We start from the raw sequence: 23,535 nt of genomic DNA, 5'->3' as shown, positions 1-23,535 counted from the left end.
ATTCATTTTTCCTTTATTTACTTTCCACTTGCTCCATCTTATAGCTACGTTTCCTTATTAATTTACGTAGATCTGTGAAATTTACTGTACCTGTGAATGGCCCAGGCCTTCTCTCTTCATACTATCTTACCCAAAGGGGCAAACAGAAAGCATCCTTTTCAGTTTCTTGCTTCCAAGCAGATCTTGGAAATAGTTACTTTTGGACTGCAACTCCAAGCCCCCTTATCCAGCATGACTAGCAATTGGTGGGAGGATTCTGAAAGCTGCAATACAAGAATTGGCTTTTCTAAACTATATCTTCCAGAGTTGCTCCATAAAGTAACCCTGTGTAGAACACAAATGGTATGACTGAGACCTGGACCATTTTAATGTCCTTCTCCCAGCCATTTGGCATATATGTCTATTTTTTTTAATGGAGGTGACCACTGGGGCCCAAAGTAGAAATTTGTTGCATGATCTGGTTTGTTTCCTGTGTGACTGATTTGCCTTAAAGAGTCTGTGAAACAGGAGGAAGCCAGGCATGGGAAGGGAAAGGGAAGGGAGGTTTGAGTCTATCTGGCTGGAATGAAAGTGGTCATTGCAAATAGCTGGTTAGTTTGGCTCCGGCAGGATTGCAATGCTTCAATACGCAAAATATGTATTTTTATCATTCACAAATATAAAAATAGAGGAGAGAGAGGATGCATTGTTACATCAGGCTACTCTAATAAATATGTTCCTCATTTGATGTATGATCACAATGTTTATGAGACAAACCTATGGTAAAATTCATTTCATGATGTGTGGTGTGTTTATATGTGTTTATAGCACATACACCATTTATACCAGGCTTACCAAGTACAATCAAAGGATGAGGAAGTTTTATTGTATGTGGTTTTAAAAGGGGAGATGTAATAAATGAAGGAGCAATTGAACCTTCTCCCCCCCCCCCCAAAATCCATTTCCGGAAGGGATGGTCCCACCTGTTGCAATTGCCCCAGCATTCTTGGGCCTGAAAACATGCTTAAAACACTTTTTAAAAAGGCAGCCTGGGTTTCCATCCAGATATACATACTGTAGGTTATTAGGATACCAAATATTCCATCTGAATTCATTATACTGCATAGTCAACTGGAAAAACTGCCTGGATATCTGCTGCTGCTGACCCAACTGTGACACCTTTCCTTGCCTGGCTGGACAAGTTATTTTCAGGCACTTTGGCTCTCTCCAGCTATCATATTCATATCTCTCTGTATATCGTGATTTATTCATTGCTCTCAGGCTGCAGGCTCTAATTTAAAAACATGAATACTAGAGGGCGGAGGCATCCACAAATATGTATTTGGGCTTACAAAATACGTGGTTCTGCTTGATGCCTCCAAGAAACTCACAATCATGCTGAATGTCAGACATTTATATCATGTTTTTAGAGCGGGGGGGGGGGGGGGGGGAAGAACCTCTTTCAGCTTTAGGGGCAAATTCAATTTCAAATCATTTTGAGAGGGGAATATATTCCATTAGTGTGCAGGGTCAATTACAAAAAGATGGGACACATTTTACCTTGAAGATCTTACTACCCATAACTGAGTATTACACAACACATTTAAAATAGAGGAAAAAACACATCTTTGCTGAGAAACCACAAAAGGATAGTATCACCCAACTAGGGAAGGCCAGAGGGTTGGATTTGGCCCCATACTCATGTTCTCCATCAGAGCTGTAGCTTACAAGTGCTAGCCTTCAGTATCTTACCTGCTGCTTTCAGGGCCACGACCGTTGTTCCTGCTGCTGGAGGTCCCATTCTGTTTAACAGAGCAGCTATTACTACTATATTTCAGTGTTAGTGGCAGTCACTGCTATCATTCTGCTCCCTTTTTCCAACAGCTCCCACTGGCTGCTGGTCAGTTTCAAATTCAAAGTATAGTGGGACCTTACCATCTGTGGATTTGAGCATCTCTGGATGGCAAGCCCTGTTGTCTCCAATGGTGACGTTTGCATGCATCTGCACTAATGGCCGTGCATACAGTGCACCTCCATTAGGGACCACAGGACTTGATGTCCTGTGTTGTTCTGTATCCATGGTGTGTGTGTGTGTGTGTCCAGAATGGATTCCCCCATGGATACAAAGGTCCTACTGTACTGGTGATGAATGATAAAGCCATATATATCTTGGGTCTGGGTTATCTCACAGAGTGAATCTCCATATGTGAGCCTGCAGTATTTGAGTTCATCAGGGGAGACTGTTCTCTCTATCCCACCACCTTCACCAGTACATCTGGTGGGAATTTAGAAGACGGTCTTCTTAGTGGCTGCTCCCAGGTTCTGGAGCCTCCTTCCTGTTATCTTTCCATAGACAGATGAAGATATTTTTGTTTCAAAAGGTATTTGGCAATGGATTGCTAATGGAGAAAGGACCTTTAATAATGTGATGTGCTGTCTATATTTTTTCTTTTTAACAAGCATGTTTTTAGTTCTATTGACAGATGAATTTTTTGTATGATGTGTACTTTCAGCTGCATCTGCATTATTTTTTGTATTCTACCTATCATCCCAGAGGAAGGAAAAAGGTAGGGCATAAATAAACAGCAACAGTACTCACATCCCACAAGATACATGCTGTTGGCCTGTAACATACAACAGCACTGCCAGCCAGCAAGCCAGCTAGCTAAGTGCCTGGTGTGACAGAAGTGAGAGGTGGCAACATGTTTGCACATTCCCTGCCACAGAGGGAGGTCCTGCTTCTTCCTCTGGTGGTTGGATTTAATAATCTAGATAGTTGCATTGTGTGCACCATTGGGGGGTAGTTGTCATATGATGTGGCGGATGGCACTTCACTTCTCTCCTCCAGCAGCAAGAGAGCTTGAATCAACCTATGCACATAGGTTGTTATGTGCTAGGTTCTCTTTGGGAGCAGGGGAGGAATTTCTTTGTGTCACTGTGATGTTTTTTTTGCTTTCCCTATGGATTACTCATAGAGATTAGGCATAGAATGAATAATGATATGATGCTTCTATATATGTTTATCTTGTGTATTCCAGGTTAACAATGTGGCTGCTAGTGTTATGTCATGTGTTGCAGTGATTAAGGTTAGGGAGGGGAGACCAGAGCACCAAAAGTGGTTGAGGATATAGGGAATGTCTGGGGGATCTGGTTCTCAGATTTGGGGGATGAGAGCTGGTACCTGGCAGTAAGTGTCTCAGGCTCAGTCCTGGGGCAGGCTGATCCAGCACAGATATTGAAATGGCAAGAGTAGCTGTACACCTATGGCAGACATGGGTCTTCCCTCCTCATTTTCTTATTATGTAATATTTCACCTAAATGAAAGTTGTGTTTTTTAAAAAATTCCAATCAGGATTTATGGACCTTATATCAAGGCACTAAATCCTTTTCAGGTGTTCAGCCTGAACAGATTCTTCCAGTGCTTGAATAGGGACTGTGCATTGTGGCCCTGCTTCCTCTGTCCCAGTGGATACTTCATTGCTTCTTCAGTTCAGACTGTGTTGTGTGGTATTATGTTGAGCAGCAAGGTCTGAACACAGAGCTCAACATGTTCCTTTGAACCTGATTAAAGTTCTCAGCACAACTGCTGCACCCAATAAAATAAGTTCTTTACATTGCAGAAGATCTAGCCAAGAAATTAAGCACATTTTGTCCTTTTAAAAAAAATCATACAATGCTGCTTTGCTTACAAATATTAATAGTGTAAAGCTTCATAATATGTATTCTTCAAACATGGAAGGGGGAGGGAGGGAGAGAACTGCAGATTACAAAATGGAGGAGAAATGAACATGCTAATGGCAGACTAACCATTACAGGTAGAGAGAGGTTATAGCTAACACCAAGAAGCAGGAAACAGCATGAAGAGATGCTATGCATAAATGTTTAGAGAGAAATGCTAACTAGTAACTACTGAATAGAGGGATGCTAAGATTACACCGTCTAACAGTAAAACCCCTAAAGCTTTTCACATCATTTAAATGAGCAAGGAACCAAAAAGAAAATGTGGTTGTCTTTAAGGAAATAAAAGTAACTGCTGGCTGGTGAAGAATTTATGCAGGGTGTTTGTACTGCCATCTTCCAAAGCACTTACTTCTAGGTGGGTCTTTGTTTCTCTAGCTCAGTTTTGTAATAGCAGTGGGAGGTGGAACGTTAGACTGAGAGAACTGCACAGAGTGATTCACTGCTTTGTTTTTGAGGCCTGCCCTCAGCAGGCGCACACTAAGTGGATCTTGGGTTTGTTTATACTAAATCATTTTATTTCCTCAAGAAGAAATGTCTAAATTAACTACAGTGAAAACATTCATTTTACTAAAATGGGTCACTGTAGGAAATGCCACATGGCCAAGCACTGAATGAAGGGGCTATATTTTTCTCACACCTGAAAAGTGTACTGAGCAAGAGGGTAAATGAATAAAATGCCATGCTCTGGATGAAATAATGGGCAAGGTGTTTATCTCTGTGCTTCTGAGTATCAATAGGATCAACACACCTCTTTTTAATCAGTAAATCATAATTGAACCAGAACTAGTTTGACGTCTCAGCTGACCTCCTGAAAATGAAAGCCCAGATTGTCAGTGACCTCCCTGAGGCCTAATGGATATTGCTGGTTTTTATCAAATAAATGCTGTCGATATAATAGAAATGCTGCAATGCTGACAAAGATCCTGGATCAGGAAGACATAACATACATGCTCTGCTGGTGGAAGTACAGCACATTTGCTCCACTACACCACTAAACCCCATCTTTGACCTATTGGTTAACTGTCAAGTTGACTTCAACTTCTGGTGGTCCTATGAATGACAGGCCTCCAAGTCACTCTACCTGTTGCAGGCTCCCAATTTAGCCATTTATTAGCCAGCGGATGGTGGGGTTTGATGGAGGAGGATGGTAATGGATAAAGGTCTGGTTAGGTTTTCATAGTTGGGAAGTGCAGTGATGAGGCATCCTCTGTGACCTCCCAGGGACTTTGGGAGGTCCTGGAGGATATCAGTGGTTTATGTCCAGCTATGGCCCTATAACTGGACACATGCCACTGCTACCCTCTGGTACCTTTCTCTGCTGTCCTCTGTCACTCTTCACATTCCTCTGACAATGTCCCATTCTTTTCAAATAAATCTGTGAGATTTCTGAGTCACACAAGTGGATGGATAAATGAGAAAGACCTGTCTAGATACTTCAGGTGGCAAATTCACTACATTTAAGCACACACTGCATAACTGTTCTTAAATATAACAGGCACTGTGAATCTCTGGAAGAAATTGTCATTTTTATTGTCCTCTTTCACTAGAAGGACCCAATGGTCCACTTACATGTCCAGTCCAAAGCCTGAGAATATATTGCCATGCTATAACATACTTGACAGAGCAGCTCTGGTGACTTACTACATGGGACAGCTGCTATGCACAGCCGAGCATTTGTCATTGAAGTCTGGGTGGCTCCTGCTACTCGATGTCCTTGATGGATGATCATGCTGCCATTTTGATACATAAAAGAATGAGGTCATTTAACCTCTATGCACAGTGGCACAAAAGGGCAAATCCTACTGTAATGACATTGAATTTCAAAGATGATTTGAATGTAAGATGAAGATAGAATTGATGGCTCAGTGTGCAAAGAGATTGATGTAATGTAGGAGATGTGTGCCTTGTGGTTAATGAATTTACTGGGAAATAAAACACAGGGCCAATTATTCTCAGCTGCTCTTGCTGAAAGCCACCAGTAACAAGCAGTAGCACTTTGAAGAGGTGCTTAGAAAGGAAAGATGGAAAGGAAGGCAGAGAAATGCAAAGGCATCAATGTGGATGGCATATGTAATATAACCACGGGGAGGGGGGAAGGTAGATGACTTCTGTGTTGATAAAAATGAACTGAATGTCACAGGAAATAGTTCCAGGAAACAGCCTCTCTGGAGATTTCTGACAGCCATGTCATACAGGTTAGTTTTCCAGTGAATTACACTGAAAGAGGATGAATCATTTGAGGTGATGGATATTTCTCCACTATCAGGGTCTCTACTGAAACAGTGCCAGGGAGTTTGAGTTGTTTTTCCCATATTATTTGACATAATAATGTATTTTTTAAAAAGCCTTCTGTACTGTATTTGCAGAGAGTTAATCAGATACAACAAACTTTGAATAATTTCCCAGAATGTCCAAATTTAATTTAAAAATGAACCAAATTCAATATTTGCACGGAACTGAGACATTCTGGGAAATTGTTCCAAATGTGGTTTTTTTAATGTAGTGCTAAAGATACACAGGTATATTATTATCTGTGTCCTTTACAAAGTTGTGAGGATAGAAACATGAGGGAGGAACATATAATGTTGTTGTGAGTTCCTTTAGGAAAGGCAGGGCATAAATATAACATATTAAGATTAGGAAAGATAGATGGATATAAAATCCCTACCTCCCTATACACAGACACCTTATAGCAGCGTATTATCCCATAACAGTCTAATCTTCAGGACCATTTCTTTGTTATGCTGGTGATCCAAGTAAATGCCACAAGGACAATGTAAGGAACCAAAGCTTAGAGCTCTGGATATGTGACTTCTAATGCTCTAAAGGAGAAACCTGCCCAATTTTGGCTTCAGTAATGATGTCATGGTACAACTGAAGACAGAAATTTATTTAGCAACACAATAGAACTCCAGCATTCAGTATGATCAATCTAGAACTGTAGTAAGCTTACGGAATGCACCACACAAATTTTATGGAGTTTATCACACAAAATCTACTATTACAGCTAAAGAATAGCACCCTTGGCAGTACGTACTGCACGCTGTTGCCATTGTCACTGTTTTGCTGTTAGACCATCCCTTTTCATTGATCGGCAATACTTGTCAATAAGCTCCCAAACATGCTGCTGTGGCATTTGTCTTCAAGTGTGATAACTTCCTCACATGGCAGTTCTGATAATGGGCAGTTGCATGGGCTCAGTGTCTCCTCTTCTCTACCCCTCTTCCCTATTCCAGAGCAGGCTTTTTAAAAAAAACCTTTATTTTATTCCTCCCCCCCCCTTCCAAGAAATGAGAATCCTTCCTCACAAGGAGAACACTGTCATTTCTTCTTTGGCAGGTGTAGGGGAGGAAGAAGCCAGTTTCTTCCTGCTCTCTCCCTGCCACCCAGCAAAGAAGAAATGAGAGTTTCTCCTTGCGAGGAAAGACTTTCATTTCTTCTTTGCCGTGTGGGGGGTAGGGAGCTGGCTTCTTGCAGCCTCCCCCCCCTCCCCGGCTGCCACCAAAGAAGAAATGGCAGTAAGATGGTCTTCTCCTTGTGTGGAGAGGCTCTAATTTCTTCTTTGGCAGAATAAATGATTCTGGAATTGCATTACAAATACAAATACAAATTTAACAAAGAAAGGCATGCTGGGTAGGCCATGGAGTTAAGGGAAATGAGGGATAGAGAGCACATGGGGACCTTTGATGGTGCAAAAAGCCCCTGTCATGCTACTGAAGAGAGATGTAGTAATAAAAGTTCCAAAACTGGTGTGTTTTCATTCTCTTTTGGTAACATGATTGCAGCAGGACCAAGGTGAGAATGAGGCTTGTGTGATAAAGTCCAAAAACCTTACCACTGATAGCAGTTTTGGGAAACATATCTAGTGACAGCTTGCAACTACAAATGGCAAATCATTGGGGGATAATGGAGTGTATTAGCTAATCGTGAAACAGAAGCCAATGGAAAATTGCTGAGCAAACATTAAGTAAAAACTATTAAAGTTGAACTTTTTTTTTTACATTTCAAATTGTTTTGGCCAAGATTCTAGATCAGTTATTTAGTTTAGTATACTCAACTAAGGAGCTCCTCCTGCTCCTATTACCTTACTGGGCATCAGTTTCTGCAAGCAACGGAGATCTCTTCTCCTGTTGATTGGGATGCAACACACTGAAGTTTTTACTTCCCTCTCACCAGCAATCTCTGATGTGACAATCAGAAGTAGGATCCCTGTTGAGATTCCTCCTTGCACCAGAGATTGCTGCTGGGAGCAGGATGGAAACATCATTCTCCTGCATCTCAACTGAGGGGAGAACAGAGCCCCGTTGCTTGCAGCAGCTTATGCCCAGTAAGGTAGGATTGTTGGACTTTTACAATCTCAAAATATCACCTAAACTAGTAAATATGTAGGAGTCATGAATATGAACCAGTCACAAGTATGTAATTTTCTTGGTGATTGTGGAGGTGAAAATTCTTCCTTGCTCAATGAGCAACCCCCCCCCCAAAACCACCATTTTCATGCTGCCAATGGAGAGTAGGAAGACAGCTGAGAAGCATCTGGAAGCTGTATGAATACAGCTTGATGTGCAACAATGAAGGCATACGCTGGGACCTCCAGTAGTCCTGGAAGATAATGCTTATCAGCTGTTCTCCCCAACCATGAGGAGGGTGAGGAGGAAAGCAAGTCCTGAAGGGGATAAGAGACAATACAATCATACCTCCATATTCGCAGGCTTGGCGTCTGTGGATCTGAACATCCAGATGGCAAGCCCCATTGTCCCCAGGGGCGCGCATGCACACAGCCACACTAGTGATCATGTGCATGTTGTACCACCATTGAGGAAAACAGGACTTGGGGTCCCACATTTTTTTTTATCTGCAGGGTGTGTGTCCAGAACTGTTCCCCCACAGAAGTCCGACAGTATAGTTCCACCATGACAGAACTTTATAATATGTTTTCTGATGCAGAATCCTGACCTGTATTGTTTCAAATGGTTTTGATTCTTAAGGAAAGAACAAGTGTTGAGTAAATTTAATTATGGTAAAAATAAAAATAAAACAATAATGAAGCAAAAGCAATAAAGACAATGATAAAAGGTGTTGGACATTTCTGATTATTGCTTTTATTTATGGACCATATGGCTTTTTAAAAATGTATCATTTGTATTATAAGACCCTGACTTGATTGATTTTATTACACTGTTGCTTTAGTGGTGCTGCTTACCCTTATTAGTGCTTTGCCGCCTTGCAGGGTACTATCTATTGGCTCAAAAATTCACCAGGGCACAACCAGTTGGTTCAGATTTAGTGTTCTTGCTTCAAAAAGAGCAGAGCATGAACCTTTTCCAGTGGCATATATTGAAAAGGCTCAAAATCTATTTCAAGAGAAACTGTGCAAAGGCAGCTCTCTGCTAACTTGATTGGCTATGAATAGGAAGTGCTGGGAATAAAGCAGCCTGGATAATTAGGAAGGCATTAGCTAGAGTTGAGCAGTCCCTATGTGATCATATCCTAAATTATGAAAATGTTTTCATGATGGATGAATATACTCTGGGCTGGCAAGCCAAGAACCTGTTAATGTGTGTCAACCAGCAAGCTCCCTTCCTTTCTAGAAAAAATGTTCCAAGTAATATCACAATGAGGAAGGACATAATAATTCAGACCAATTTGGGTAAGATTAGGTTACCATATCCACTTTTGGTGATCATCTTCTATCACAGAAGGCATATGAGGAAAAACAAACCTTAAGATCAGGGAATATTTTCTGTAGCAGCATTTTGCCACTCCCATAGATCACTCTGTAGATTAACACACATTTTAAATTATTTCTGTTTCTAGGTGACATCATGAACTGGAGATAGAGAGCACATTGATTTAGAAGCTCCCTAGTTGGCAGCCATAATGCCCCCCTAAACATCTGTCTGATGAAGCTGGCATGCTGCAGCCATTTTAGGACTCCCTGATGATTCAATGTTTGCATAAGGTATTAGTGCTGATGGCATCACAATTCAGTCCTCCTACTTTCCCATGTGGGTAAATGAGTTTGCAGGCTGAACTGTCAATATTTCTCATCGAATAGTGATTATTCAGGAGGGGCTTTGCGCTATGAGATCAGATTTGTAGCACTGTGTGCTAATCCTCATCTGCACTGACAAATTTTCAAATTATTTCAACACAAACATCTAGTTTACAATCAATGTTCTATACATTCAGCAAATAAAAGGACAGAAAGAAATGAAAGAAGAAAAAGAAATAGGGAAAGGGCAAATAGCTAACACCCAATAGGGCTCTGACCTCTCCGAATATTGACTGTAATGAGACAAAAAAAGGGAGGAAATCTGACCATTATAGATCCAACTAAATAATCCTCCTGAAAAAACATATAACTACAGATTATTACATTGTTAGATTTCCTATTGCTAAATGAATAAATAAATCCATAAAGGTTTTCCAGTCTTTCAAAAAGCTTCCAGTTAGCTTATCCTTTACAACCCACATCAATTTGGCCATATGTGCTAACTCAGCGACCTTAACAAACCATTTTTCCATCATCTACGCTTCAGTCCATTTCCAAGTTTGAGCAAGCAATATTCTTGTTTCTGTGTATTGAAGAAATACTCAACATTTTATCTCCGCTTATTTATCCATAATACCGAACAAAAATATTTCTGGTAACGTTATAAAATCTATTTTTAAGTTTTTTTTTTAAAAAAAATAACATATAAAAATTTTTACAAGTCCACCACATATATAAATAAAAAGGACCTCTTTGTCTTGGCATCTCCAGCATTGATTTGAAACATTCTGGGACATTTTCAAAAGCTTATTTGGTGTTGGATGCCATCTGTATATCATCACATAGAGGTTTTCTTTTTTAAAATGTATGTCTTGAGTCCACATTCCCCCCCCCCCACCCACATCAATATGGACACTGCTGCCCATCATAAAATACAGCTTTGAGTTGTGCCCAAGGCACAGTCCACTAGTGATGGGTGAGAATTTAGGTTCAGTTCATTTTTAGAATAAGAATTTATCAAAAACCACAAATTTCATCATGTTTGGGATGCAAAGATTTCAAGATGTTGCTAAAAACTGAAAAACTGATTTTGCTAAAAAAAATGTGGGAGAAAGTGAAGCTGGAACATTTTGGAATGTTACTTTTAAAAAGGAAGTAGTGACTTTACTCGTTATTCATGCAATAGGACATTACTTGTTATTACTAGTGTTATCATTGTTTTCAAATGCCTGCTACCATTACTATTGTACCATTTGAAAATACTGAAAATATTTTACCTTCTGGAAAAATGTGACATACAAATGAAACAAACAAATAAAGGAAAATGCTCTCTAGTTCCTCCATGTGGCCAGTTCAATAATTTTACTTTGGAAATTCATGTGAATGCGTTCTGGCCCCACTTTCTTTTCATTTGAAATTAAGAGAAATTCCTCCTGTGTGATAAACTCCTCAGTCAGCAGTCTCTCTCCTCTGTGAAGGATATGTTTGAAGAGCCTCTCCTCATGAGATGTTATGAAACCTCTTTACTATTTATAAGTAAACTTACTTTGTGTATTTTATCAAAGAAGACTAGCCTTAGGGTCTCAAAGCCTCAAAGTGTCCTAGTCCAACACTCAAACCACTACCTTTTGCTGGATATTCTTTATTAGTTATTATCATAATTAATTATACCATAATAAATTAAATTTATTTATTTGTTGACATTCTCTGTATGTAAATGTATTTTGTTATTTACATTTTGGAGGGGGTAAGTAGATGGAAGTTACCTTTCTCTCTCCCTGTGTCCTTGCTTGTTGTCACCTAAATCCAAATTTAATCCCACTAGAGCAGATTTAGGACTTTATCACATGTGGCTTTTAAATCCCCATAATGGTTTGATGATGATGATGCTTCTTATTTGTTTCCCAGGGTAACAACAATTAACAGACAAACAACGTAACTTAAAAGACATCAGTTAAAACACAAATCTGTTTAAAATAAAATGTATAATCGTAGATGTACGATACAAATTTTAAATTTCCAATTTAAAATCATCTGGACTAGTCTCTGTTTCTTGCTCTGTAAGACCTGTGGGTGGTTGGTGGTTGTGTGGGGTTGGCTGTTGCTCACCTTCTGTTTGCCAAGTTTGATTAATCTGCTCATGAGATACACTACCATTTCTCACATTTCCCAACAGAGGTAATAGAGGTTGCTCCCTTTGGCCAGCTGCTCCTCCTAGTCTGCAAGAAGACTTACAGCTCTATCTCCCTGGCCACTGGTCAGTTGTGGGGATGCACCAGGGCTTATTTTGGCTGCTTTTAAGCACAAGTCTGTGCCCCCCTCCAGTTCTGAAAGGCAGCCAAAATGAGTCCAGGAACACCCCTGCAGCCAATTATTCTCCAAGAAGGTGGAGTAATACCTGGCAGAACCCCCTGGATTATTCTGTGTTGGCTTGGGAGGCCTTGCAAAAAGGATGTACTAAATACTTTCTTCCAAAAAGTCTGAAAAATGGATACTGGCCATTATTGAAAATGGATCAAAACACATTTTAAAAGCCAATTAAAATATTTAAAAAAAACAAAAACAAACAAAGGGCAGAGGGAATGATACAGATTGATTGCCTGCTGAAAGCTTAACAAAAATGGAGCCAGCCTGACTTCCCTTGAGAGGAAGACACACAGCCAAAGTGCTTCTGTGCAGAATGCCCTTACCGTACTTGCCTGCCATCTTATCCATTAGGAGTGGTGAGATATGTAGTGGGGTTTACTCTGAAAAACTCAGATTCTAGGCAACTTTAGATATTCTGCTACCTGCCTCAAAGAATAAAAGAGTACCTGTGGTGGCTCTGATAGCAGTAGGGTAGTGAATCTGCTCCAGATTTTACACTTTTTAAAGGATCTATCCAAGGTGCCAAACTTATCTGGGGACAGGGATAGGGATTTGCACTGTGGACAGCTTCTTTAAACTAGGGACTAAAACCCACAGCAGATTCACTGCTATACCAGTGAGATGCATCCGCCTCCACTACATGGTATTCCTCCACTCCACAAGGTGACTGGACTGATCTGAACCTTACTTTAATTCTGGTGAGAGGAAAGCATTATCCACTGCGCCTCAGGTCTGCAGGTTAGTATAGTATAGGGTGTCTAGAAAATAATTCTGCCTTCTAACACATTGCCTCTGCTCTGGACCACTCAGTATCCATTGCCCAAAGTGGCTGCTTCACTCTGCCTAGTAGAGGCAGCTCTACTGATGAGGACCTGGGTCTTAAGCCTACCTGCTTCCAAGAAACTCACTACTCTAGATTTTTGCTTTCATACCATCACATCTCTTGTTCAAATCCCGGGATCCCTTGGAAGTTTCTGGTTGCTATCCTCCGTAAAGCCACAACATGTAATTCAGAAAGAATTTCTAAACACACTGTAAAGAAGTAGGTCCCACTGGACACAGTGGACCTTTTTATGAATACATGTGCATAGGATCATTCCACTGAGTATAGTAAAATGGTTGCCTGATGCAAGTTTATACATCTGCTGCAATGGAGTTTTTGAAGGTTTTTGGTAGAAGCTGGATCCCCTCCATGGAGATTGTTAGAAATGTCACAGCCTGCCATCTGTCTCATCAGGAGCTCTAAGGTGTATTTTCCCCCTCCCATCTCTCTGTAGATCTTTCCGTCACCTGCCATATTCCCCAACTATGTCTTAAAAACAGAAGGATTAAAAATGACAAAACATGGGGGGAAAGTGAATCATGCGTGAAGAGTGACAGCCTCAGAAATAACAAAATGTGCTGTAGGTGGGACACAGCTTCAGTTGAAATGTGAATCAGAAGCGGTTTTGGAGGGGAGGAGGAGAAAAATCAAAAACAAAATGTTACACTCCAGAGCCATTGCTCTGAGACTAATAATTTGGGGGTGAGGTGGGGAATTTAACAGAACAGCAGCGTCCTTGCTTCCAAATGTCCATATCAAAGAAGCATCTGGAAACAGCCCCAAAGCATGTTTTTCTTTATGCTTTGTTGCCAATATTTGCATATGAAATGCTGTGAGTGGCTTTGATTTATGCATTGAGAATTGGTTTAAGTCAGTTACCGTATTATGCAATGGATGATGAGGGAGATAATTATTATTCAGGCTAATGTCTAGTATAAAGGCCCTTTCACACTACAGAGTTATAGCACTGTGAATCCACGTTAATTCTCAAGGCTGCATCCTGTGGAATTATGGGTATTTATTTATTTATACATACCCCACTCTTCAGCCAAAAGGCTATCAGAGTGGCTTACAATTTGTTAATTAGACATTTCCCTGCCCTCAGGTTTACATGAAGCCACAACCTTGAGTTTGTAAGATGTAAGCAGGACTGTTAATAAGAGGATATCTTGGAGGTCTCTCACTGATGGGGTTACCATGATGTGAAATAACTGGACATCAATTAACAACAACAAAGACATTCAGATATGGAGAATTAGGGACAACCTGCAACCCATGGGCTGCACTTTTGCCACCTCTGCTCTGCTGTAACAACCCTTACTTTCTCAGGGGTGCTCACTCACCATTCCATCTTTCCATTGATTGCTATAACTAAACTTTGCAATCACCTCCATTCCTTCTTAATATTATGCTGTAATTTTTGGGTGGTCTGGAGACCTTTAGACGTTTTTATTTGAGAGAAGCCTAAAGAAATATATTGTATTGTTCCAGAAAACATCTACACTGTTACCAATCCTGCTATAATTTTCTTGTTCTATTATTGTTGAAAATTACTGTTAAGTACTGCCATGATCTTTCAGATTGCAAAGAATCACAGCTGGAAGTCTATGGGATTTCCAACCTGTTACTAGGGAGTCCTCTATGTTCTTAACGTGGCCCCTGAACATGAGCGAAGGTGCTTTCATAAGCAGATCAAGAGGCAGCAAAGCTGGACTGGGTTTGGATTTTGTAGTTTGGGGAGGCCCTAGAACCCTCTGGCTGAGAATTCTAACAAGCCTTCCTAAACTGCAAAACCAGGATTTCACAGGATGTTGCCATCACAGTTCAAGTGGAATCGTAGCAGTATTACTGCATAGTGTTAAAAAAAACCCCCGCGATATACTGGTTTGAGCATAGGACTAGTTCCCTGGAGAATGGGTGCTCTAATCCCTGCTTGGCCATGAAACCTACTGGGTGACCTTGTTCAAGTTACATGTGCTTAGCCTCAGAGGAAGGCAATAACAAACATCCTTTGAACAAATCTTTCCAAGAACACCCCGTGATAGGTTCACTTTAGGGTCACCATAAGTCAGAAACAACTTGAAGGCACACAACAGCAACAAAACTCTCAGGTCTATTTCCAGTTTTCTTTGCCCATGAGCTGACTAGTATATCTTTGTGGAACTGTTTATAAGAGAAGATGGACCCACGATTTTTGAACAACATACCTTAACTGTAATAAATGTTTGTCTGAAAAGCATGTTATAAAGAGAGACATAGAATGAGCTCTTATGCCCATACTTGGTCAGGGTCAGCCCTGTCATTAGCCAGAGTTAAACAGTTGCCTCAGATGTTGCCTCAGATGTTGCCTCAGATGTTGCCTCAGATGTACCATGAAAAAGTCAGCAAATTTTTATTTTTGTTATTTTTGTATTGTTTGTTGTTAACTGCCATCAAGCTGGCTTTGACTTGATGGTGACTCCATGGATGAGGGACCTCCAAGTCATCCTATCATCAACAGCCATGCTAAGGTCTTGTAGAATCACTGCCAGGGGAATGGAGAGAGGCACTTGTGAGGGTAACTCCATTGATTTTAGAAATGATGTGTGGTGGCTTTGCCATTGCCTGCTCTGTCTCAGGCAGCAAGATGCTATTTTGGGTTGGCCCTGTGCTTGGTTGCAAACTGGGTTGGTTATTATTGGTTGTGTGAAATTTCTCCTAAATTGTCTACATCACATTCCAAGAAAGGGGAAAATTTCATGTGTTTTTATTTATTTAAGTATTTGTTAACTATTTTTTCTGTCCCCAGAGCTCACAAAGCAAGGTATGTGTGACTTTCTTGCACATCTGGTCCAAATCCTAAGGAGCTACTCCATGGGATGAAAAAAAGTACGAACCATAGCATAGGCTATGTCCATGAACACAAGGGTGAGAAAAGTGAATCCTGTAGACCACATGTGACCCCCAGCTCCTCCCAGTGGATCCTTTAAAACCACTTCCAACCCTCAAGCCACCAAAAATATTACCCCACCCACCCCATTACAAACTGCATCCCTTTCACAGATGCCTCTAAGACAAGTACTTTGGCTATTAAATTGTTACTTTACAATTTTAACCCCTGCCAAAGCTTCTTCTGGAAGTGACCTCAGAAATTGCCCAGCACTGATATAGACCTACACAGAGGTCTAGTGTAGCACTATGGTTGCAGCCTTGGTCTCTTCATACTATGCAAATATAGCACTATGATTCCACTTTACCTGCCTTAGCTGCATCCTCTGGAATCTTGGGGTCTGAAATTTGGTCAAAGGCACTGGAGGAACAATGTGGCTGAGAACTGTAAACACACTTCCTAAACTGCAAACTAGTTGAGGAGGGACATAGTTGCTGTAGCTTCTGTAGTCTGAGCAGACCTTGCCACTACTCAGTGGCACCACTAGGGTTGGCATCACATAGTGCAATAATTCATGGTGTCATCCCCCCCCCATTGGCCTCCTCCCATATCACACCATAAAGAATCCTTTGTAATTTTTTTGTAGTAAACTTGTAAACTGTATTTGCCATATATCACTGAATGTAATGACAAATGTGATTATGGAGATTATCAAATGGGACGGGGGGAGACATACTGTGGTTTTAACTTGTGTGACAATAATATTGTAATCTTTTAAAAGGCGGGAAGATATAAATAAACTCTATTATTATTATTATTATTATTATTATTATTATTATTACTCCCAGCAAAGCTGCACAATCATGGTGAAGATTTTCAGACGCATCTCTTATTCAGTATTTAACTTACGAGGATCCAGGAATGCTCCAGTAACAAACCATTCATGGAGAAGTCCCAGGAATGGTTTGTTGATGGAGCATTCCTGGATCTTCATCGGTTAAGTCCTGGATAAGCGCGATATCATCTGAAAATCTTCAGCACAATTGCACAACTTTGCCAGGAGTATGCCTTTTTCTTCCCCGATTTCCCCCATCTGATAATCTCCATAAACAACTACCAAAATTAAAATTATACCTTTAAATGATAATATCATAAGGATAACCTAAGCCTATTTAGATTTGCATAGTTTCATGTGATTAAAGTGAAAATTTGGTAAAATGTGATTTTTAAAATAAAAATTTTAAAGAGTAAAAAATATATATTTTAAACTGAGACCTCTCCTTTGTCCACTTGCTGAACCTTGCCCCACTCATGCCTTTTTTCTGCTGAGCTCCAGGATTTTAAAGTGATGCAGGTGAATGCCTCAATCCATTTCTGTCAAAAGGCAGGCATCTGGGGAGCAGTGGTGTAATCCCCGCTTAGGGTGTCACCAGGTGTGGTCTGTATTCCCTGCACTCCTTTAGTGATGCCCCTGTCACTACTGATATTGGTGTGGACATCCACTTGAGTTTGGAGCACCACAGCATACAATTTTTGTGTCCTCTAGAGCTCTAGAGGGCCATAACACATCATCACAGTTGCTATTTTGCCTGACTGAAGGGACATCATCACATCACTCGCAGTTGCTTTTGGCACCTCCTGTAAGGTGTTCTTGCTTGTTTGTACAGACACAATCTGTATAATTCAGGCAGAGGTCCCCCTGAAACAACATTTAAACAGTTGTAAAAGTTTTTGCAAGCTGTTTGCTGAAAAACAGGGATAGGGAATATCAGATAAATTTTGTAACTACTTCCCTACTCTCGATGCACAGGCAGTCCATGGGTTTGCAAAATTCTCAACCCTGTTTAAAGGATGTTTATAATCTATTTTAATATACATCCATTTGGGAGCCCTGGTGGGCAGAAAAATGATGAATAAATCCATAAATGAATTAGTAAGTAAGTAAGTAAAGACATTGATTTAGAAATCTGTGTATGAGGGCTGGTATACCTCTGGGCTGTGGAAAGGAACAGATTGGATCCATGTACTTACTTTCAGACTAAGGAAGTACAACATTGGAAGCATCTGTTTAACTCCCCTCCCCCTGTATATATACATATATATATTGTAGGATGCCAGCTACCAACTTCAAAAGGGGACTGGCAGTCTGCCACACAATCAGCAGCTTTCATTTCAATTGGAGTGACAGCATTGTCACAGCAGGGTGCTCCCCTGGACGGGAATCATTTCCAAATCTGCATGAGCCATGCCAAATGCTCTGCCAAAGAGGTGCCCCCCCTGCTGGACCATATGCTTACAGCAAGACTTCAGTGGTGCAAGGGTGGCAGAAGGTATTAGGCCCCTGAAGAGTTGGACTGAAACAAATACAGGATGTGTGCATTACAAATAGCTGAAAACCAAATCTGAGTTTGCTGTTCTTCATTGTTTCCATTCCTGAGAAGTTGCTCAGATATCTTAAAAGATTTAAAGAATACTTCAGGGGGATATGTTAAATAAGTCCAATAAATGCCAGTTTAGTGTCAACCTCTTCTACTCAAGTCTATTATTTTCTGCTTATAGAAGAAAGCTCACTTTAAATATAATTTAAAATGACAGTTTTCATTGTAATCAAATTTCTTAATTTTCCAACAGGCTCCACGTTGCCAGTTCAAAACAATTCTGCCAAGATGGTCCCTACGCTATCCAAACAGTGCTGCCTTGGTGTTAGAAAGTCTGATAGCACAGTGTCACAATGCATTTGTGTATCATAGAATCATAGGTCCAAAACATGCTTCAGAAATAATCCAGTTTGAGACTGCTTTAACTGCCCTGGCTCAATGCTAGGGAATCCTGGGAACTCTAGTTTTGTGAGACTTCTAGCCTTCTCTGTCAGAGACCTCTGGTGCCACAATGAACTACAATTCCCAGGATTCCCTAGCACTGAGCCAGGGCAGTTAAAGCAGCCTCAAACTGGATTACGTCTGTAGTTTGTTTTGGACCATAGAATCCATGAATCTTTTAAAAATTGAAAAATGGTCAAAAATGTGTTTCTTGAATGTTGAGAAATCTTGGTGAGGAAAATTCTGGACTGATGGAAATCTCTGTAGTTCCAAACATATTCTGCGCAGAATTTACACATGGATGTTTTCCACAGAAAAGAGCAAAACACTCTGTTCTGGGTGGAATATTCATGATATTACTACATAGAAAATGCTCTTTTGTACACAAAACATCCATATATACTTGCTGTGTGTATGCAGAAGTCTTGAACTATGAATACAGTCTTTAAAACACCTGCACTGGCTTCAAAGACTTTTTTTGTGTTAAGAGGAAAATCCATAAAATTACTTGCTTTTTCAAGAAAAAAATTAGCAAAGAATTCCCTCCCTAGGCAATTATTTTTTTATCCATATCCCACCTTTGTCTAAACCCTCAAAGTGAACCCAGTTTACAACGTAAATGACCAAACTCATACAACGAAAACACAAAAGGCTACAATTAACATTGTAGCCTTTTGTGTTTTTCGTTGTATGAGTTTGGTCATTTACGTTGTAAACTGGGTTCACTTTGAGGGTTTAGACAAAGGTGGGATATGGATAAAAATAATAAAAAGCAGAAGAGGCAGGAGGAGAGTTTTTTTGTTTCATAGTCTGCACTTGCAATTTCCCCTTTTCATCTTATTCTGTGGCACTCAATATCCATTATCAGGTGGGTGGCAACAAATGAATTTTGGCTTCCCACATTGAACTGAGTGGAGTGAGACCTCTGTTTATAGCTATAACTGATATGATGATGCCAGCACAAATAACTTCTGTGCTACAATGGCTGATGATTGAATATGATTGAGATAGTTTTCTCAAAAATTGCATCTTGTCCTGGATCAGCCCTTATTTTATGCATTCTCTCAAAACCTAAAAAAGCATATAAACTGCAAAATAACTGTGCTGTGTCAGATATTTTTAAAAATGCCACCTGTGGAATCAATACCTCATTGCTACAGATGACATCCTATATCTAATAACAACATTGGGAGGCCCTCTGCAGAAACCTACCACAGAATGGGCAAAATGTAGTTGAAAAATGCACATTAGTGAAGACGAGGTGTGTTTGTGTGTATTTTAAACATGTACACAATATTTGTATCTTCATACATTTTAAAAATGTGTGTATCTCATTTAACACATCTTTTGATGGGGAGAGGAGGCAGCATTGTTGTAGCTATTGTCAACTGCCCTCAAGTTGATCTTGACTCATGGCGACCTGTGGATGAGAAATCTCCAAGCCTTCCTATCCTCCACTGAACTTCTTAGGTCTTGTAGATCAGGCCAGTGAGCTCCTTAACTGAGGCTAGCCACTTGGTCTGTGATTTTCCTCTCTTTCTACTACCTTCTACCTTTCCTAGCATCATTGTATTTTCTAAGGAGTCATGCCTTCTCATGATGGGGCCAACTTACAACAGCCTAAATTTGATCATCTTGGCTTCTAGGGGTATTTCAGGCTTGATCTGTTAAAAAAAAAATTGTTTGCCATTTTGGCTGTCTCCTTTTTTGTGGATGGGTGATGTATGTTGAAAGTTTCCAGTTTGTTGGCCACCATTTTGTTTTCCATACATGTCGGCATATTTTAGTTAGCACTAGAGTTGATTGTCTCTCTGTGGATTGTCGCAGTTCAATTGGAATATCATCTGTTCCTGGTGATTTATTCGTCACAATTTTTCTTATTGCAGCTTCCACCTCACTTTCTAGAATTTGGAGTTCAGCTTGATATGATTCTTCATTCCATGTGTCATTCATTTTTTCATCTCTTCTCTATAGCTCCTATATTGCATCCAACATCTTTTTATTTCTTCTTGATCTTTAAGTACGTCCACAAGTCCAGAAATCAATGTCATTTCCATGTGTGGCCCAGAAGTGGTAGATCAGTTAAATCCACTTTGAATAAACCTTCAGTATCTCTGACATCTCTAGCTGTGGCAGGCTGCTCTTACTCAAAAGCTGTGACTATCTGAGCTTGGCTACCATCAATGAGTTATGTTCCTGCTGCCCACCTCCTGACTCAAAGGAGAAGGGAGAAAGCCCCATTACGGGCAGCTTTTTGCTGACTGCTCAGCTCAACAGGGAAATAAGATCTGAGGCACACAAAATATATTTGCTTTCAAAGCCACTTTTTAAAAACCAAAGACCAGATGATAGAATACATATCTGACTGCCCACTGGAAGACAGAGATGCATACAGCCAGTCCTGTGAGGGAATTCTACAATTACTATTTTCCATCCTACAAGAAAGAGATGTATTCTTCTGGCACAATAAAGAGTCAGGCATTCCAGCCCTCACAAAATGGAAGGGAGAGTGCAGACAGGCTCACTGGGCTCAGTAACTCCATTATGTCTCTAGTGCCTGGCCCATTACACTCCACACATTCATGCGTGAAGGTCTGAAGGGCAGAGTTGGCTCCTCAGGTAATTTAGAATGCAGATCTCACTCATGGGGGAAGCCTACATATAGCTCTGCTTGTAATTTTCCTGCTGATTCATTTGGTTGATTTTAGCTCTGTTTTAGCTCTTGAGGGTTTGGTTTTGGGGTTGGCTTTTTGTTTTTGTTTTTTTACTACTGTCATTTAGTCTTTTGTGTTTTTAATTCTTTTGCTGAACACCACCTCAGAACTGCTGCAGCACAGAATGACTAAAAATAAAATCTAAAAATAAAGAAGGCAATCCACATAGTGAATTCATAAGGAGAAGCTGTGAATAAGCCTGAATTCTAGAAGGACAGCTGGCCATACATTGCAACAGTGGGGTGACAAATATTCCATGGATGGAATATTTCTCCCCCCCCTCTGCTTCTGAGTTGCATTTAAAAGGAAGAGATTTCTGACCACCCACATCCACACAGAAAGATACATTATCACCCAGTGTACAGATACAAGTCCAACTTCTTGTTGAGGATATGGGCAATGGACATTTCCCTTTTCACATGAGACTGTACTCCTATTTGGGGTAACCCATAACAAGCAAAATCATGCTCAAAATTCTGCAACATAGACTCCAACCATACATGGAGAGAGAAATCCCAGAGGTTCAAGTGGGATTCAGGAAAGAAAGAGGCAGTAGGGACCACACGGCAACATTACGATGGCTAATGGTGTGCACCAGGGAATTCCAAAAGAAAATCAGCATACACTTTATCATAGCAAAGCCTTTGACTGCATAGATCATGAAAGGCTATGGAATGCCCTTAAAGACATGGGAGTACCAACACATCTGATAGTCCTGGTGAGGAATCTGTACTCAGGACAAGAGGCTACTGTCGGAACAGAATATAGAGAAAAAGAATGGACAGACAAGGCTGTATATTTTCACCCTATCTGTACAACATGTATGCAGAACATATAAGAAAAGCAGGCTTGGACACAGAAGATGCTCCTGTCTTTTCCCCCAGTGTGATACGCCTAAGCCTGATCTTCCTATGATATCCTTTGCATACATGTTGAACAAATAGGGTGACAGAATGCAGCCTTGTCTGACCCTTTTGCCAATTGAGACCCATTCTGTTTCTCTGTATTCTGTTCTAACAGTAGCCTATTGTCCTAGGTACAGATTTCTCATCAGGACTATGGGAACTATGAATTTCTAATAAAGAGAAATAAAGGTTATTTCTCATCATTCTTTTGGAGAAAACCATGACAATTAAAATGGTATAAAACAAACATTTGTGAGATAGATAATGATTTTGTTTCTTTTTGCTGTGTAAAGGGGAGACCTTGGAACAGACTCTAAGCTTGTTAGTTTGCAGCACACATCTTTAATTAACAGAGAGAAAAATGAACTATTAATCAGAAACATACTCTGTCTCCTAACAGCTCAAATACACAAGGGGCTGCTCGCTTTGTGTTGGAAGCATGCATGCAAATATGCGTATAGATAGACTAAAACTGCCCATGCCTGTTAAAGGCCTAATAATGATTCTTAGTTATTCCCTTAAGTAATCACTTACTGTCTTAGCGCCTAATTAGGTAAGATGACATAAATCTGTGATTGGATCTCTGATCTCTTTACATTTTAGCCAATGTCAGCTACTGTGAATGGTGGAGTCCGTACCATGGTCATAGCACTGGGAGGGAGGACAATTTTCCCCTCCGGGGCTGTTTTCCTTATGATAGTCACATACCAGCCTTCTCCCTTCAGACAAATCTATGGCTAAGATTCTGCTTGAAGTTGGCAGAATATAACATTCTACCAGCATAACATTGCAGAGTTCTAGCCAGAAGAAACAATAAAGGTGGCCAGTTGTGGCAGCTGGTAGCTTCAATGTCAAGGGGGTGCTGCAGGTTTTTTGCCCAACCTTTGATGCCTCCTTCAGTGTTCTAACTAAAATTCAGACTCGATTCATGACACAACCTCACCGACATGGAAGCTGTTTTAGTTAGGAATAGAGTTTCACCCAGACACTGGAAGATATTGCAATGTCTAAGAAAATTATTGTGTAAGAAGCTATTAAATACCTCTTTATGCAATGATGGGAAAATTTCATCCACTAGTGTAATCTTTTATTATAATAGCACAAAGACTAAAAAGGACAGCTTGGGAGGCTGTTCTAATAATTGTACTGTACAATTATTATTTTATTATCATTTTATTTATTATATTTTATACTGGTCAATGACCGAATAAACAACTTACTTACTTACTTACTTATTACAGAACACTGTTTGTAGCAACAATTCTGTTGTGTCCTATTTTTTTGAAAATGTTGTTTCTTTGTTTATCCCAAAGCGAATGCTTG

This window comes from Sceloporus undulatus, chromosome 6 (genome assembly GCF_019175285.1).
Source record: "Sceloporus undulatus isolate JIND9_A2432 ecotype Alabama chromosome 6, SceUnd_v1.1, whole genome shotgun sequence".
Lineage (NCBI taxonomy): Eukaryota > Metazoa > Chordata > Lepidosauria > Squamata > Phrynosomatidae > Sceloporus > Sceloporus undulatus.
The sequence above is the reverse complement of the archived record's forward strand: the minus strand, read 5'-3'. Positions refer to the sequence as shown.